Here is a 10,000-nt window from a genome sequence, read left to right as displayed (position 1 = left end):
CCCGCTCTCTCCCCTGGCACCGGGCCCTCAGGCCATCTAGTAAGTTGCTGTCAGGATCCCAAATCAGGGCCGCGAGTCCACCCTACTGTGATTCCTGCCCTTCTCCCCCACCTCACCTCCTATCCCCAGCCAGCTCTTCGCGCACTGTCTGATTAATACTCGTTTAGCCATAGACACCAAGACGCAGAAATGCGTTCAGTCACGCAAAAAAACGAGGCTTATTTTATTTTAGATACTAAAGGCAGGGGGGACAATTATACAAGCTAAAGTCCATCGATTTCTACAGAAACAAGGAATAGAAAAATTCTTTCTACCTCCTCCAGCTGAATTATGTTGGCTGTTTTAAAAAACAAACAAGCCCATCTTCAAACAGTGGGGAGTTAGAAGCCAAGCTTCCCCGAATCACTGCAATTTTCATCTACTTCTACTTAAGATTTGATTTTTATTTATTCCTGTGTTCCCAATTTTAGAATCACATCTAGCTCTGCAAGGGACCCTTATGTCAGAGATCTTCAACTGTATTGATTTTCAGATGACTTTAATCATAAATCACACTTCCCCAAACTGTATCTCAACTTTAACAAATCCCCAGCTCCAGGAAGAAAGGCGTAACTGGATCCCGTGATGTAACTTAAATTGATATTCTCCATAAATCTGCATAGTTATTCCAGAGCCATTTTATTCATACATTCACGTTTCAGATTCAAGGTTGTAGAGGGAGTGTGATCTGAAAAAAGAATTATTTATACTCCTTGGTGTCCAGTCTTGAGGGGTTCAAAAAGACATTCAGACAGCTCTGGGAAGCATATAATCTTTCTGAAAAGCACATGAAATGTATTAGGGCCATTGATAAAGAGGCCATGTGACATGTAAGTTTAATACTAGAGACATTTGCCCTCCCTAATCATTAAAAGCCACAAGGGAAATTTTTTAAAAATCAAGTCTAATTAAGGTTTGTACTTGAAACTCCTGACTCAGTCTAGGGTGAGTATTCCTGAGCTTTTCATTTTAAGAGGGATGGTTGGGGTTTGTGGGGAAAAGGATGCATAAAGATCCAGGGACGGAGGAGCACATGGGCTTCAATGGATGGCAGAGCTGTCTTGTCAGAGAATAATGCAAGCTGAAGGGACAGCATTGGGTGACTGTCTCCTTGGTTGTCTCTGTTTTCATGAATGGTCTTAGAGCACTTGATCCGTATGCAAGCCTATGGTGCTGGGTAGATTTGGGAGACAATAATTTTACTTGGCGGGTGTTGGAACTGAAATGGTAAGTGGTAGCCCTCTCACTGAATAGCATTGATTTTTAAACCATATCAACCTGTATCCACCTTAAAGCACTACCCCAAGAATCCCCTTCCCATTGTGTTGGTTGGTGACCGATGCAGGGCAGAGAAAGGAGAAGGTGAGACCCACCCTCCTGACCTCACCCCCAACATCAGCGGACATGGGATACTGCCCTGCTCTTCCTCACTCCACCAGAGCCTCCACCTCCTTCCCTTCTCCTTACAGCCTCTCAGCACCTTCGCTTTCAGCCACAGCCTTCCTGAGTCCACGCAGGAAAACAAAAGCCCTGCAATGAGATGGGCCCCCTCTCCTTGGAAAGAACAAACATCACCATTAAACATGACCCTGACAGTGGAGGGTGAGGAAGGATCTCACCCTCCAACCCGAATGACTAATAGAGGATTCCTGGTAGGAAGGTGTGGCGTTCAGCCAGAAAGAGTCACTGTCCCATGTTCCACTGATGTTTGTTTTCTCTCACTGCCAACTCCGAGTTCCTTTTACACCTGCAATTGTGACCAAGTCTATGTTAGATGAATCATAAGGCGTTTGTTTTCCTTGATCGTGGTCCTTGGCTTCCTGCAGGCATGCCTGTTTGCACATAGTCCTTTTAATAGAAGGGAGTCCCTTGTCGTTGATTAACTTTATTTCCTGGTCCCGAGGCTCCCCACTGATTAATGAACTTGTTTTTCTTTTAAAGAACAATGATTCTTAGGTTAAGCAGATTTCTTTGATGGCATCCAGAAGTTTAACTGGGCTGGGCCGAGGGACGCAAACAGCTTTGCTCATAAGGGATCTCACCTCCCACGTACTTACCTTACCCATAGAGGCCCCAGCTGTGGTCCTGAATTGATTCAGAAATTTCAGTATTCTGAATTCTGTATTTCTGAGGACCTTTAAAAAAAATGATTCTTTGATACAATCTACTGAAAATTCTGGAAACAGTGAGTATCCTTAGTATCAAATTAGGGTTACTAAATATCACTTCCCTCCCGAGAGAACCAGGGCTTTTTGGAGAAGGCTGATTTTATAAACTGAATAAGATAACCCTAGAATATCTCATCACACCAGAAAGCAAGGATGTTATCAAAGACTTCTGAGGTCCTGTCATAAGCTGGGGCAAAACAGACAATTTAAACATCATTAAAGGCAGTAACTGTAATGCCTCAAAACACTTCAATTCTGTTGAAATCTATTTGCTCATAATGTTCTTTTTAAAAGTACATTGATTATCTTTGAAGAATGCTAAGAAGCCCAACTCATTATTTTTAAAAGCTGGCAAAGAAAGGAAAGGGATCAAGCATTTATTATCTTGACTTTCCTGTACAAACTATACCTCAGTATAAGCAAATAGTAGATGAAGGCAAGTTTCTCTTTGTAAAAGTATTGCAGCGAATAAATGAAGGGACAATGGAATTAGAATGTTGCCATTTTGCTTCCCTTAAAGAGTTAATGGATCTGAACACCGAATGTACTTGGCTGATAATATTAGAGAGCGAGAGAGAAACACCCTGACATTCTAAGCCTTCTGATGGAAATCCACAATGATACCAACACATTATCGCCAAACAAAACAAAACAAAACAAAAACAAAAACCTGAATCTGAACAAGCCTTTACATCACAGGTTAGCAATCTGCCTTCTTGGGGCCAAATCTGGCCAACTGCCTGTTTCTATAAATAAAGTTTTATTGAAACACAGCCATACCCATTCGTTTCAGTCATAGCAGCAAAGACAGAATGGCTCACAATTACTAAAATACTTGCTATTTAACCCTTTTCAGTGAAAGTCTGCCAATGCCTGCTATACAGCAAAAGAATCCCAGTACCACTATTAGTCTATTGCAATAGATGGACCTTATTCAATCCTGATTTGAACAAAATGACAAAGTTGTTTATGAGACTAGAGAAATTTGAACACTGGTTGGATGATATTATGGAATTATTGTTAATATTTTAGGTGTGATAGTGGTATTGCATGTGTGACAGCGTATCCAGTGGAGACACATGCTGCCATATTTATGGATGAAATGAGACTTGTTTCAAAATAATGTGGATTGGCAAGGATTTCAGGCAGCATTCACAGCTATTTAATAAAAATAATGATTCTATTAGCAGGCATTATTATTCTCATTTTACAGATGAGGAACTGAGGCACAGAATTGATAGTTGATTGGTGAGAGGTGGGAATGGTATTCAGAACCCTGGGTCTGATTTCAGAGCCTGTACTCTTCATCATGGAGCCAGGGCCACTCCTTTGATGTGAACTTTCTGGAGCTTATGGACTGCCCCAGCTGGAGAGGGCTCCAGAATGCCACCTCCACAGGCAGGACACAGAAAGTGCAATAGGCCAGTAGAACCCTACAGGCTTCATCCATAACCAGGCACTTAACAGACATATGCTGACCCCTCCCTGTGCTAAGCTCCATGCTAGAGGCGGGCTCACATGGGCGAATAACACCCAGAAAGCCCCTTCCATCAGAAATTACAATTTGGCAGGAGACAGACTGACTGTAAATACGTTTCCTTTTTGGGAACACCACTCTAGCTTCTAGGTGGAGGAGAGTTGGGGGTGGTGAGGCTGGAGACAGGGAGACCGATTGGGAAGCTGCTGCGAGGATCCGTGAGGACAGTGGCGATGGGCGTGGGAGGGGGAGTTTAGCATTTAGTGCTTAGGAGATGAAGCCCTAGCAGCACAGGGAAGAAGCATCATAGGACTCTCATGTGATGGGAGCACTCAACACACAGCCATCTGCATCATAATCTCTCCTGTTTGCATGGTGCTGGTGCTGTTCAATTTTCAGAGCAATATCACAAATCCTGCCTCATTTTGCTCCTCAAGCAGTGGGAGGCAGGGATGGTAGGGATGATAATTTTCCTTATAAAAGGAAATTGATGGACAGGAACATTGAGCTCCCACCATATCCTGGGACTCTTATTCTCCAACACTCCCAGGTAGGCACCATGCACCTGCATCACAGGAGGACGCAGGGGCACAGAGCTGATGACTCGTCTAAACTCACAGGAAATGATGAACCCAGTCAGCTTCAGAAGCCTAATTTTTTTTTCCTTAACCCATGTTGCCTTCTTCAAATGACTGATTAGGTACATTGGGGAACAGAGGGAAGTAGGGATTCACCTTGGACTTCCTTTAAAGAACAATCTTTCCTCATGTATTTAAAATAGAGTCGCATTTACAGAAAGCTGTGCATGCTTTCAGGAGCATATCAGTTGGATAAATAAGGCCCATTACTATGATATTACATCAGCAAGGTTCTACCTAGAGAGGTGGGTGGCTAAAATCATAGAGGTTTCCAAATGTCTGTTTACTGTCAGCCCTGCTGTTTTCATGAGCGTGGAGAGATACCCTATGGAAGGCTCAAAAGCTCTGAGCCCCAAGACCTGGTATCAACTTCTGATTCTGCTTAGACCGTTGGCATGCTCCAGGCAGTTTTCTGCCCCCTGAGCTCTGGTTTCCTTATTTCCATGTCTACTGGCCATCTCCAAGGGCATATTCTCATGGATTCAACATGAACGGCCCCTCCTGAAGTTGTGTGTCTGTAGGGCTTAGTTGACTCACTGTAGTAGGCTTCCTGTGAGAATGAAATCATATTCTACAGTCTCTCAATTCTGTTTGTTCCTAGTTTAACCACTCCAAAGCCAGGACGCAGATGCCACTGTAGCGTCTTATGTTCTCCATGCCACAGCCATGGCGTGGTGAGGGTTGGCATATTGTTGTAATTCCTGGTGCCATGATGGGAAACCATCTCTTCTGACATTTTAGTTACCAAATGACTAAGGATCATTTGAGAAGGTGTCTAACAGCTTCCTGTTGACAACTTCTGATGATGTCAAGAAAGCCCCAGCATAAATGTTTGCGGGAAGGTGTCAGGGGCTGGGGGTGTTCTGGAGACCACAGGAAACTGCTTGTAGTGAGGAGGATAGTGTCCCCCAAGGATGTCTTTGCCCTAATCCCCAGAACCAAGAAATAAGTTACCTTACATGGCAAAAATAACTTTGACAATGTGATTCAAGGAAGGGCTTTGAGATGGGGAGGTTCTTTTGGTTAATCCAGATCCTAGCCCAAGATAATCAAGTGCATCATTAAAATAAGAGAACCTTTCCAGCTGTGCCCAGAGGGTGCCATGACTGTGGAAGAATGGTGGGTCAGAGAGATGCAGCATTGCTGGCTTTGTAGCAGCAGTAGGGGCCATGAGCCAGGGAACACAGGCTGCTCGAGAAACTGGCAACAGCAAGGAAGCAGACTCCAGAAAGCAAAGCAATCTTGTGACCCCTTGACAGCCCAGTGAAGCCTGTGGCAGACCTCTGACCTGGAGAAGTAGAAGACAAGGTTTGCTTTGTTTTAAGCCATGAAGGTTGTGATAATTTGTGACTGTAGTGTATAGGAAACTCATACACTACTCTTACAAAATTCTCCACCACCTGACATCTTAATGGCAAAGAAGATGATACTGCATGGAAAAACATGGATATTGATGATTCCAAGTCTGAACATGATTCAGAAGAGTTAACGTGAGTGTGGAAAATGTTAGGAATGATTTAACAATTGATTTCACCTATATTTAATGTTTATATAAGAATGTCTAAATAGGGCCCAGCCTTCTTCATACATACAAAACAAAAATCCTAAATAATAATAAAGTATCACAGTTTAATGGTAGCATGCTTTTAGTAGTACATGAAAGGATGGTTCTTTCGGTCGAGGCATGTATCTTAGTATCATTAGAGTTGGTGAAACTGGGCAACACTTGGTACATAGCAGTCACACAGCAAACACTGGTTTTCCTTTCCTGACAGTGTCATCTAGGGTTTTAAGCCTGGGACCCCCGTGGCTATGTGTATCTGTGACTTTTGGGGTGCCTATGTCGACTGCCTGCCTTCCTTCTTATGTCTTGGGTTTAGTTTGAATGCCCTCTGTTTCCCAGTCTGTAACTGCACTATCCCACCTTTCCCAGCATACCAAGAACACTTTCCATTTCTTTTCTTTTTTATTTGAGACGGAGTCTTGCTCTGTCGCCCAGGCTGGAGTACAGTGGCGTGTTCTTGGCTCACTGCAACCTCTGCTTCCAGGTTCACGCCATTCTCCTGCCTCAGCCTGCTGAGTAGCTGGGACTACAGACACCCGCCACTGCGCCGGGCTAGTTTTTTTGTATTTTTAGTAGAGACGGTGTTTCACCGTGTTAGCCAGGATGGTCTCGATCTCCTGACCTCGTGATCCACCGTCCTTGGCCTCCCGGAGTGCTGGGATTACAGGTGTGAGCCACCGCACCCGGCCTCTTTTCTTTCTTTTATGTTTATTGAGACATGGTTTACATAAAGCAAATTTCACCTTTTTAGGTGTATAGTTCTTTAAGTGTTTATATATATAATATATGATATATATTTCTATATGTAATATGTATTTCTATATATATAATATATAATATATATTTCTATATCTATTAAAGTATCCCCTCTGTACTTTTGGAGTACCAGTGGTTTTGGGTAACATGGATGAATTGTGCAGTGGTGAAGCCTAGGTGAGAGAATGGAATTGTCTTTAGAACATGCAGCAACCTTCTGGAGTTCGCAGTGGCTTTCAGATCATCGTGATTAATTGGTAGTAATGCCAGTGCAAGCAGGAACGAGGAATCCTGGAGTGGCAAAATCTGAAGTGGGCTGCTGGCCACAGCAGACTGACTCCTTTGGCAACACAAGTGTTTCATGAATGTGTTGTGTTTATTTGGTCATTTTCTGAAAGTCTTCATCTCTCCCCTTCCGTGGTAAAAATCTGGAGGAAGACCAATTGAAGCTCAAGACGCAAAAGTGTGTGTTTTCACAGGGACCATTTGGAGATTGGCCTTTGTGCAGATTTATGAGTTGATCGGAGGAAAAAAGTAAAACAGTGAAGGAGGGAGGGAAGGGGGAAAGTAAGGAAGGAAGGGCAAGAGAAAGTGCAAGTCAGACTGCAGGGCGCAGCTGGGCATCTGTATGTTCACACCCTCCACGGGAGATTCTTATGCTCAGCAGAGTTTCAGAACCCCTGGCTGGTCCTGTTTAAATTAGATCAATTTAATTAGACCAAGTGCTTCGGGGCATCTGGCCTGGCAGTGCCCTTAGCAGATAGCAGGAACCCCAAGAGAAGAGGGCAGTGCTGCAGTTACGATGCTGATGCTGTGATGTAAAAGGTGGGAGAAAAGGGCCCCAGGCAGCCATGAAATGCTGTCATGCTGGGCCTTGCATGTGCTTCTCTGGACTTTCCGGTGCCCTCTCAGGGAAAGCCCTAAGATCTCACCAGTGCAGAGGCCAGAAGTGGAGTTGGGGGTCAGGAAAGGTGGACCTGGGGCAGTTGTGGGAGAATTAATTAGAGAACCTCAATAATTCCGCCAGAGTGTCCCCACAGAAGGTGACTATCCAGCCTTGGCCTGCAGATTGACCTTCCACAGCCACTTAGCTGGCTCACAGTGGCAGCTGCCACCCGGCACATTGGAGCTCAGCCTTTATCTCGCCTGCCTCCGTCCTACCTCTGCACCACACCCAAAGGGGAGTGTGCCCGCTGCCCTTGCCCACAATTCCATTCCCTTCGCTGTCTCCCAAAGACTCCCACTAAACTACTGACAGAGAGAGCCCACACTAGCTGCCCAAATTCATCCACCTTAGCTGGCACATATCAATATGTGTAGATGGTAAAAAGACCCCAGCACATGGGATCCACAGCTGAGGGAGGGCCATTGAGCTGAGAGGGCCCTGGAGAATCTAACAAATCATTCTACTATTTCCCCCTCTCAGGGAAATTTTAGAAGCTATTCTATCAAGGAAATAAGAGCTTTTACTTAAAAAAAAAAAAAAAAAAAGAGCAATAGGAGCTAAAAAAATAATCACTGGAGATAAAAGTATAATTTTTGAGAGTAAAAGAAAAACTGAGTGGAAGCAGTAAACGGCAGAAGGGACTAAGCTAAAATCTGATGTGAAGTATTGGCTTAGCGTAATTTAACGCATTGTCGCAGCCTCTGAACAAAAAAGCAAAGTGATGGAAATGATGAAAGAAACCAAAAGAGAGATCCAGGAGACTTTTCCTTCCATGTCACAGGAGTCCAAGAAAAGAGAACAGAAATGGTGCAGGTAAAACAAAGATCAAAGGAACAAGAAGTTTTTCTTGAACTGAAGACATCGGATCAACAATGCTTGCCAAATGCTTGGGGAGTTATTTTAAAAGACACTTAAGAATTCAAAAGATAAAGAGAAATTGTTTAAATGCGTGTCTGGCTGGCATGAGACTCTCTAGAAGACTAGATGGTAGCAAACAGTAGAGCAACAGATCCCAGGGAAAGTGACACACTCCAGAATTCTGTATCCAGCCCAACTATCTGTCTTGTGGGAGGAAGCAGAAAAAGTATGGTTTACCTTCCATGTGCGATTACTGTGTTTTTACTCACAAAATACATCAACCCAATGGACAAAATGAATCAGAAGGAGGAATTCAAGAAAAAGAAGGTGAACTATCTGAGAAACAATCATATAAGTGAAACAAATGAATCTGAACAATTGTGGATAACATGACCAGAAAACAAGTACAGTCAGGCATTGCTTAATAATGGAATACATTCTAAGAAATATGTCATCAGGAGATTTAATCATTGTGTGAACAACGTGGAATATACTCACACATGCCTAGATGGCATAGCCTACCACACACCTAGGCCATATGGTATGGACTGTTGTTCCTATGCTATAAATCTGTACAACATGTGATTGTACTGAATACTGTAGACAATTGCAAAATAATGGTAAATATTTTTGTATCTAAACATATCTAAACATAGAAAAGATACAGTAAAAATACAATATAGAACATAAAAAAATGGGACACCTGTTTACTATAGATGGAGCTTGCAGGACTGGCCGTTGCTCTGGGTGAGTGAGTAAGTTGTGAATGAATGTGAAGGCCTAGGACTTTACCATCCACTACTGTAGACTTATAAGCACTACACACTTAGGTTACACTAAATGTATTTAAACATTTTTCTTCCCTCAATAATAACTTTAGCTGACTATAACTTATACTTTATACACTTTATTATTAACTTTGACTTTTATAATCATAAAATACAAACATTATACAGCTGTACAGAAATATTTTCTTTACATCCTAATTCTATAAACTTTTTTCCATTTTTAAAAATTTTATTTTGTTTATTTCCTTGGTAAATGTTTTCATTAAAAACTAAGACACATACACACATTAGCCTAAGCCTACATGGGTCAGGATTCTCAGTGTCACTGTCTTCCACCTACACATCTTGTCCCACTGGAAGGTCTTCAGGGCAATAACGCCCTCCTATGATAGCAACACTTGCTTCTGGATACCTCCTGGACAACCTGCATGAGGCTGTTCACAGTTAACTTTTTTTTTATAATTGGAAGGAGTACACTCACTCTAAAATAATGATTAGAAGTATAGCAAATCCATAAAACAGCAAAATAGTTGTTTATTATTATTACCAAGTATTACGTGCTATATATAATTGTATGTGCTATACTTTTATTTAATTTTATTTCTTTCTTCTTTAAGATGGAGTTTCACTTTGTCGCCCAGGCTGGAGTGCAGTGGCATGATCTCAGCTCGCTGCAAACTCCGCCTCACAGGTTCAAGCAATTCTCCTGCCTCAGCCTCCTGAGTAGCTGGAATTACAAGTGCCCACCACCACGCCCAGCCTATAT

This window comes from Colobus angolensis, unplaced genomic scaffold (genome assembly GCF_000951035.1).
Source record: "Colobus angolensis palliatus isolate OR3802 unplaced genomic scaffold, Cang.pa_1.0 Scaffold38, whole genome shotgun sequence".
Taxonomy (NCBI): domain Eukaryota; kingdom Metazoa; phylum Chordata; class Mammalia; order Primates; family Cercopithecidae; genus Colobus; species Colobus angolensis.
Note: the sequence above shows the minus strand (reverse complement) of the source record.